This window comes from Cetorhinus maximus, unplaced genomic scaffold (assembly GCF_964194155.1).
Source record: "Cetorhinus maximus unplaced genomic scaffold, sCetMax3.hap1.1 HAP1_SCAFFOLD_517, whole genome shotgun sequence".
NCBI classification, from domain to species: Eukaryota; Metazoa; Chordata; class Chondrichthyes; order Lamniformes; family Cetorhinidae; genus Cetorhinus; species Cetorhinus maximus.
The window spans coordinates 225,271-235,000 of NW_027596459.1; positions in this window are offsets into that span (position 1 = coordinate 225,271).

Sequence of the window (9,730 nt, forward strand, 5' to 3'; positions counted from 1 at the left end):
AGAGACACAGAGAGACACACACAGAGACACAGAGACACACACAGAGACACACAGAGAGACACAGAGAGACACACACACACAGAGACACAGAGACACACACACAGAGACACAGAGAGACACAGAGACACACACGGTGACACAGAGACACACAGAGACACACACGGTGACACAGAGACACACAGAGACACAGAGACACACACGGTGACACAGAGACACACAGAGACACACAGAGAGACACAGAGAGACAGAGACACACACAGAGACACACACAGAGACACACACGGTGACACAGAGACACACAGAGACACAGAGACACACACGGTGACACAGAGACACACACAGAAACACACAGAGACACAGAGAGACACACACAGAAACACACAGAAACACAGAGAGACACACACAGAGACACACAGAGACACACACTGAGAGACACTGAGACACACACAGAGACACACACAGAGACACACACAGAGACATTCTCAGAGACACACACAGAGACACAGAGAGACACACAGAGACACACAGAGACACACACAGAGACACAGAGACACACAGAGAGACACAGAGAGACACACACACAGAGACACAGAGAGACACAGAGACACACACGGTGACACAGAGACACACAGAGAGACACAGAGAGACACACACACAGAGACACAGAGAGACACAGAGACACACACGGTGACACAGAGACACACAGAGACACACACGGTGACACCTAGACACACAGAGACACAGAGACACACAGAGAGACACACAGAGAGACACACGGAGACACACACGGTGACCCAGAGACACAGAGACACACAGAGACACACAGAGACACACACGGTGACACCTAGACACACAGAGACACAGAGACACACAGAGACACACACACAGAGACACAGAGAGACACAGAGACACACACGGTGACACAGAGACACACAGAGACACACACGGTGACCCAGAGACACAGAGACACACAGAGACACACACGGTGACACAGAGACACAGAGACACACAGAGACACACAGAGACACAGAAACACACGCAGAGAGATACAGGGACACACCGCAGGGGGTCAGCCCCAGGAGCAGGGCCGCCTGTGGTGTACCGTGGGAGGTATTGGCCCTCCAGGATGGGAGGAGGAGACCCCCCCCACATGAGCTAACGTGCCTCGGAGGAGGTGGCGGGGGTGGTGAGCTCCCGCGATGTGGTGCGATGCACCTGGATCCAGTGTCGCAAGCACTTCAATGACCTGTTGGGCTCTGGCAGAGTGAGTAACATGTTGGCATTGGGCATTTAACCCAGCAGGTAGCCTTACCCTTCCAGGGCCCCCCCCACAAGTCTCACTGTGGTGACTGCATCGAATCCTGTTGGGCATTTCTCGCACGCTGGGTGGGTGAGCAGATAGTGCCCATGGTTAGATCAGCCTGAGTGGTTCATGAGGAGATGGGTTCTCCCCCTGCACCATGTGTTGCTCTTAGTCACACACGACTAGTCTGGGGGCAACCTGCAGGAGATGCAGCTAGACGCACACTCACAACTCCAACACGTGTCCTGTTCACGGTGAGGAGATGGTCAAAGGGAAGCCTCAATGTGTCGTGGCCAAGAACCATCTGCTGCCCTCGACGCCACACCCAGTTGTGCCTCCTTGCTATGGGAGCAAAGACCATGTGTTTCCTAAAGTGACAGACGCAGAATGTGTCCAAGGGGCCGTTGGGGGTGCAGTTGGGAGCGTTCGGACTGTCTTTGTGTGACTGATCAGCAGCAGCGCGGACAGGAGGCACTGGAGGCCTGAGATGGGTCACTGTGGTTGGGGTGCGGTGTGCGCGTGCAGAGTCCGTGTGAGATTAGCCGCAGTGAATGGTCTTCCCTGTTTTTCAGGAGAAGAATTCTCACAATGTGTCTGAGAGTTCGCGGACTGGAGGGGGCCAGGTCCAGCTGGTGATTTTAAGCCGTATCGAGCAGGAGACCCTGGAGTTTGAGATGCGCCATGTGCCCAGGTCCACAGGTGTCGGTGAGGCCCGGGGTGGAGCGGCCAGGTATCTGAGATCCACAGTCACATCCGCTCTGTCTTCCCACCATCCACAGCGCTGATGGTTGTTGGAATCGCTATATTAGCAGCGTTGCTCATTCCCAGACTGATAGAGTCAGACGTGTGGGTCATAGACAAAGGTCCCTCAGCCCTTGGAAGATGTGCGTGTGTCCAGCACCTTCCAGAGTCACCTTATCCCATTCCTGACCACTATCCCCATGGCCGTGTATACCAGGGCATCGCTACTGCACATCCAAATACTCATTACACGTTAGGAGGGTTTCTGCCTCCACCACCCTTTCAGACAGTGCATCCCACATTACCGTGTGCAAAAGTTCCTCATCACCTAACCTGTCAACCTCATGCCCCTCACCTTAAATCAATGCTACCAGGTTACTCATCCCTCCGCCAAGGGGAAAGGTTCCTTTCTGTCGCCCCTATCTATGCCCCTCATAATGTTATAAAGCTCAATAATGTCCCCCCTCAATCTCCTCTGCTCCAGGGGAAATAACCCCAGTCTATGCTATGTCTCCTCATAACTCCAACTCTCCAGCCCAGCCAGCATCCTGGTCAGCGACCTCTGCATTCTCTCCACTCCAGTCACATCCCTCCCGTGAAGCACTGATCACAACTGCCCACAGAACTATAGCTGTGGCCTCGGCAGCGTTTTCTGCATTTGGAACATGACCTCCCTGTTCCTACATTCCATTCCTCGGCTAATAAAGGCCAGTATGGCATTGACCTTCTTAAACGCCTTATGTACCTGTCCCGCTACCTTAACAGGCCTGTCGACATCCCCAGCAAGGTCCCTCTGACCCTCCTTACTTCCCACGGTCCCACCATTCCTCGTGTATTCCCGTACCTTGTTTCTCCTGCCCAAGTGCATCACCTCACACTTATCGACATAACATTCCATTTGGCATCCCTTAGGCCATCAGACCAGCCCGTCTGTACCTGCCTGTAATGTAAGGCTATCCTCCTCACTATCTGCCACCCCACCAATGTTTGTCTCTATAGGCTCTGGAAGGTTGAGTGCAGAATGAGCCAGGGGGAAAGGGATGAAGTGTGTCACTGTGTGGATGCTAACTGATCCACTGTCCTTGTTATTTTCAGCATCATCAGAGCCTGTCGACCAGGAGCAATTCCAGAGGCTCCCTCTCACACCTGAGGGCTCTCAAGTCTCACCTGTATCACACCGTCTCTGCCAGGCAGGTATCAGCGCAGAGACTAGCACCTCGGTGGGCATTGGAACATGGGCTAGTGTCCCGGGGCACAGCGGAGAGGGCACGTCACAATCGCTGGAGGAGCCGGCAGAGACAGAGAGTGCCCATGGTGCCAGCAGTCGGAGGGCTGCAGGGGACCAGGCACATGCTCAGTCGGTGCCTGATGATGTGCCTCTGGAGTCGTCCGCGATGCAGCAGCTGCAGGAAATGCGGTCGGGTGTGCGGGAGCATCTGGGGGAGATACATGAGGCTGTACTTGGCTTGGTGTCCATGGTGGAGGAGTCCACGCGGAGTGTCAGTTATGTAATGAGCCTCATGTCAGAGCGTCATGCTCCCTCCATGGGGAGAGTGGCGACTCTCCTGGAGAGGGGCTTCCAGGAGGACAAGCAGCTTCTCCTGGGGTTACACTGGGACCTGCAAACCCTCACAGTGCCAGTGGGCACAGCTGGTCAGTGCCAGTGTGGGAGATGGGGTGGGCTTCAAGCTCCCCAGCTCGTTGCCCACCCATCGACGGTGAGCAGGGAGGTCCAGGGTGACCTCGCCTCACCGCAGCAGCTGCCTGGTGTCTCTGCGGGCACCTCTCAGGGCGCTCCGGATAAGGGCACCAGCTCCTCCGCCCCTCTCCCAGTGACCACTTCATCGGGTGAGGCTGCGGTGACTGGGGAGGTGCCAGCTGTGGACCTGGCAGATCCCTCCCAGGCGGGGCCAGCACAGGCTCCACGGGCCAGAGGACAACCCGCCAAGGTCATCGAGGCCAACAGGACAGCAGAGTCTCAGATACCACTCCCAGCGAAGGGTCAGCACCAAGACACAGCACCCGGACAGGTAAACATGAGGCACCTTAGACACAGCACGGGCTTCTCACTGGTGCTTTCGTGTTGGACCGAGATTAGGGGATTATTATTTGTTTCTGCTTGAATAACCTTTTGTTTTGACTTTGTGAGAACTCTTGATGGTGGAAATTAAATCCAGATGTATTACCATGGCTGAGGGCGGCTCCTTTGTGCTGCATTTGTATGTTTTACAGACACGCCATGAGTGTTTGAGTTTACACTGAGGGTTATGTCCAAAGCCCTTCGTTGCAGCTGATGAGGTGGTAGATTTCGCACTGAGGTGTCAAGTGTGGATGCACCAGGCAAGGCTGGTCCCCCTGATCCATGTGTGTGGAGCGAGCTGGAGGTTCGTTGGGTTTAAAGTCTCCCGGGTGTCCCTGCCTACTTGGTGTAGTCTGGGGTCAGCATCTACCCCCTCATCATTCCCCTGTGCCTCCTCATCCTCGGACTCACTGCTGGACTCATCGTGTGCAGCCGCAGACACAGCGTCAATGTCTTCATCGTCCACTGTGTCCCCCCTTTCCAGCGCAAGATTGTGGAGAGCGCAGCATGCAACCACTATCACCCACACACGATCTGGGGGGTACTGGAGTGCACCCCCTGACCGGTCCAGGCATCGGAAGTGCATCTTGAGAAGACCGAGGGCTCTCTCCACCACAGCCCTTGTGGTGCCCTGGCTCCTATTGTACCGCTGCTCAGCTTCTGTTCTTGGATGGCGGAGAGGCGTCATGAGCCACCTTCTGAGGGGATAGCCCTTGTCACCCAGCAGCCATCCATCCAGCCGGGCTGGAGCACTGAAGAGCCTCGGCACCTGGGAGTGTCTGAGGATGTAGGCGTTGTGGGAGCTGCCTGGGTACCTTGCACAGACTTGTAGAATCAGCATCCTGTGATCACACACTATCTGCACGTTCATGGAGTGGAAGCCCTTCCTGTTGACGAAGGCACCGGGCTCACCTGCTGGCGCCTTGATGGCCACATGTGTACAGTCCCAAGTGCACACACTCTCACACAACACACACACACAACACACAGTCACACACACACATGCAGACACTCACATATACACACACACACACACACACACACACAGTCACACATGAACACACACACATGCAGACATTCACATGTACACACACTCACACACATACACAGTCACACATGAACACACACAGTCACACATGAACACACACACATGCAGACATTCACATGTACACACACTCACACACACACACAGTCACACATGAACACACACACATGCAGACATTCACATGTACACACACTCACACACATACACAGTCACACATGAACACACACAGTCACACATGAACACACACACATGCAGATATTCACATATACACACACTCACACACACACACACAGTCACACATGCACACACACACACATGCAGACACTCACATATACACACACTCTCACACACACACACAGTCACACATGAACACACACAAATGCAGACATTCACATATACACACACTCACACACACACACACACACAGTCACACATGCACACACACACATGCAGACACTCACATATACACACACTCTCACACACACACACAGATGCAGACACTCACATATACACACATTCTCACACACACACAGTCACACATGTACACACATACACACACTCTCACACAACACAGTCACACATGCAGACACACACACATGCAGACACTCACATATACAAACATTCTCACACAACACACACACAGTCACACTTACACACACACACACACACACACTCACACACACAGCCACACATGCACACACACACATGCAGACACTCACATATACACACACTCTCTCACACACACAGCCACACATGCACACACACACACATGCAGACACTCACATATACACACACTCTCTCTCACACACACACACACACACACACAGTCACACATGCACACACACACACGCACATGCAGACACTCACATATACACACACTCTCACATATGCACAGTCACACATGCACAGACACACACACACATGCAGACACTCACATATAGACACACTCTCTCACACACACACAGTCACACATGCACACACACACATTCAGACACTCACAATTACACACACAGTCACACACACACAGTCACACATGCATACACACAAACATGCAGACACTCACATATACACACACACGCACACAGTCACACATGCACACACACACATGCAGACACTCACATATACACACACACAGTCACACATGCACACACACACACGCACTCACATGCAGACACTCACATATACACACATTCTCACACAACACACACACAGTCACACATGCACACACACACACTCTCACACACAGTCACACAGTTACACATGTACACACACACACATGCAGACACTTACATATACACACACTCACACACACAGTCACACATGCACACACACACACACATGCAGACACTCACATATACACACACTCTCACACACACACAGTCACACATGCACACACACACATATGCAGACACTCACATATACACACACTCTCACACAACACACACAGTCACACATGCACACACACACACACACACACAGTCACACATGCACACACACACATATGCAGACACTCACATATACACACACTCTCACATAACACACACAGTCACACATGCAGACACACACACACATGCAGACACTCGCATATATACGCACTCTCTCTCACACACACACACAGTCACACATCCACACACACACACACACACATGCAGACACTGACATATACACACACAGTCACACACACACACAGTCACACATGCACACACACACACACACACATGCAGACACTCACATATACACACACTCTCACACAACACACACAGTCACACATGCGCACACACACAGTCACACATGCAGACACTCACATATACACACACTCTCACATAACACACACAGTCACACATGCAGACACACACACACACATGCAGACACTCACATATACACACACTCTCACACACACACACACACAGTCACACATGCACACACACACATGCAGACACTCACATATACACACACTCTCTCACACACACACAGTCACACATGCACACACACACGCACATGCAGACACTCATATATACACACAGTCTCACACATGCACAGTCACACATGCACAGACTCACACACACATGCAGACACTCACATATAGACACACTCTCTCACACACACACACAGTCACACATGCACACACACACACACACATTCAGACACTCACATATACACACACTCACACACACGCACTCTAGCACTCAAGAACTCACACACTCACATGCATCCACATGTACTCACACATACCCACACACACTCTCACATACAAACACACATACACACACTCACTCACTCACACACACTCTCACATACACACACTCTCACTCAACACACACATATAAAGACACAGACACTCACAAACACACACACTCTCTCACAACACACACAAATAAACACACACATATGCACACACAGACAAACACACATGCACTTAAGCACTCACACACACACATACACACAGTCTCACACACAAGCACACACACACACACATGCAGACACTCACATATACACATACTCTTACACACACACAAAGTCACACATGCTCACACACACACACACATGCAGACACTCATATACACACATACTCTCACACACACACAGTCACACATGCACACACATATATGCAGACACTCACATATACACACACGCTCACACAACACACACACAGTCACACATGCACACACACACAGTCACACATGCAGACACTCACATATACACACACTCTCACATAACACACACACAGTCACACATGCAGACACACACACATGCAGACACACACACATGCAGACACTCGCATATACACACTCTCTCACACACACACAGAGTCACACATACGCACACACACACACATGTAGACACTCACATATACACACACAGTCACACACACACAGTCACACATGCACACACACACACACATGCAGACACTCACATATACACACACTCACACACACACACACAGTCACACACACACATGCAGACACTCACATATACACACACTCTCTCACACACACAAAAAAAAACATTTTTTCACACGTGTAGAGCTGTCACAGTGTTCGCCTGCACCCTCTGCCAGCCCAGACACACACTCCTCGATGAGTGATATATCTAAGTTGGCTCGGGCTCACATTCTGGTGGTCACCTCACAGACATGTGTCCACAGCAGGCGGAGGCAGTGAGAGACACACAGTCACACATGCACACACACACACATTCAGACACTCACATATACACACACTCTCACACACACACACACGCACTCTAGCACTCAAGAACTCACACTCACATGCATTCACATGTAGTCACACATACCCACACACATTCTCACATACAAACACACATACACACACTCACTCACTCACATACACTCTCACGTACACACACTCTCACTCAACACACACATATAAAGACACAGACACTCACAAACACACACACTCTCTCACAACACACACAAATAAACACACACATACGCACACACAGACAAACACACATGCACTCAAGCACTCACACACTCACACATACACACAGTCTCACACACAAGCACACACATACACGCACATTCACACACAGGCACAAACTCTCACTCACACACACACTCTCACACACATGCTGAAACACATACACTCACTCACACATACACACACAGGCACACACACACACTCTCACAAATGCACTCACACACACACCCGCACTCACAAACACACCCACACACACACAGACACACACTCTCACACACAAGCACGCACTCTCACACACAAACACACATACACACACTCACTCACTCACTCACACGCACTCTCACGCAAACACACTCTCACTCAACACACACATATAAACACACACATATGCACACACAGACACACACACACACACATGCACTCAAGCACTCACACATACTCACACACACACACACACACACACACACTCTAACACACAAGCAGACACACACACACATGCACATACTCACACACACACACACACACACACATTCACACACACATTCATACACACTGACGCATGCACACACACACTCATTCACTCACTCACTCACTCACTCGCACGCACACACTCATACATAAACAAATTCTGCCAATAGGATAAAAGACAATGGTTCAAGGGAAGAGGATAGATGGTGGATGACTCAGCACAGTGTCCGGGTTTTATATTTGGTCTCTCAGTGCTCCTCAGTCAAACAATTGATGACTCATCCACTGCTTTTCAGGTGGATTCCAGTAAAAGTTGGAGACAGTAAATTTCAGAAAGAAGAACGACTTATTAGCAGGTATTCACCCCGGCTTTGGACCAACTCTGCATCTTACAAACCTCCCTATCCATATAAAATCGTCCAGCCCCTACAACCCTCCCTATCTCTGTAACCTCCTTCAGCCCCTATCACCTTCCCTATCACTGTAACCTCATCCAGCCCCGACAACTCTCCCTATCTCTGTAACCTCATCCAGCCCCGACAACCCTCCCTATCTCTGTAACCTCCTCCAGCCCCTACAAACCTCCCTATCTCTGTAACCTCCTCCAGCCCCTACAACCCTCCCTATCTCTGTAACCTCCTCCAGCCCCTACA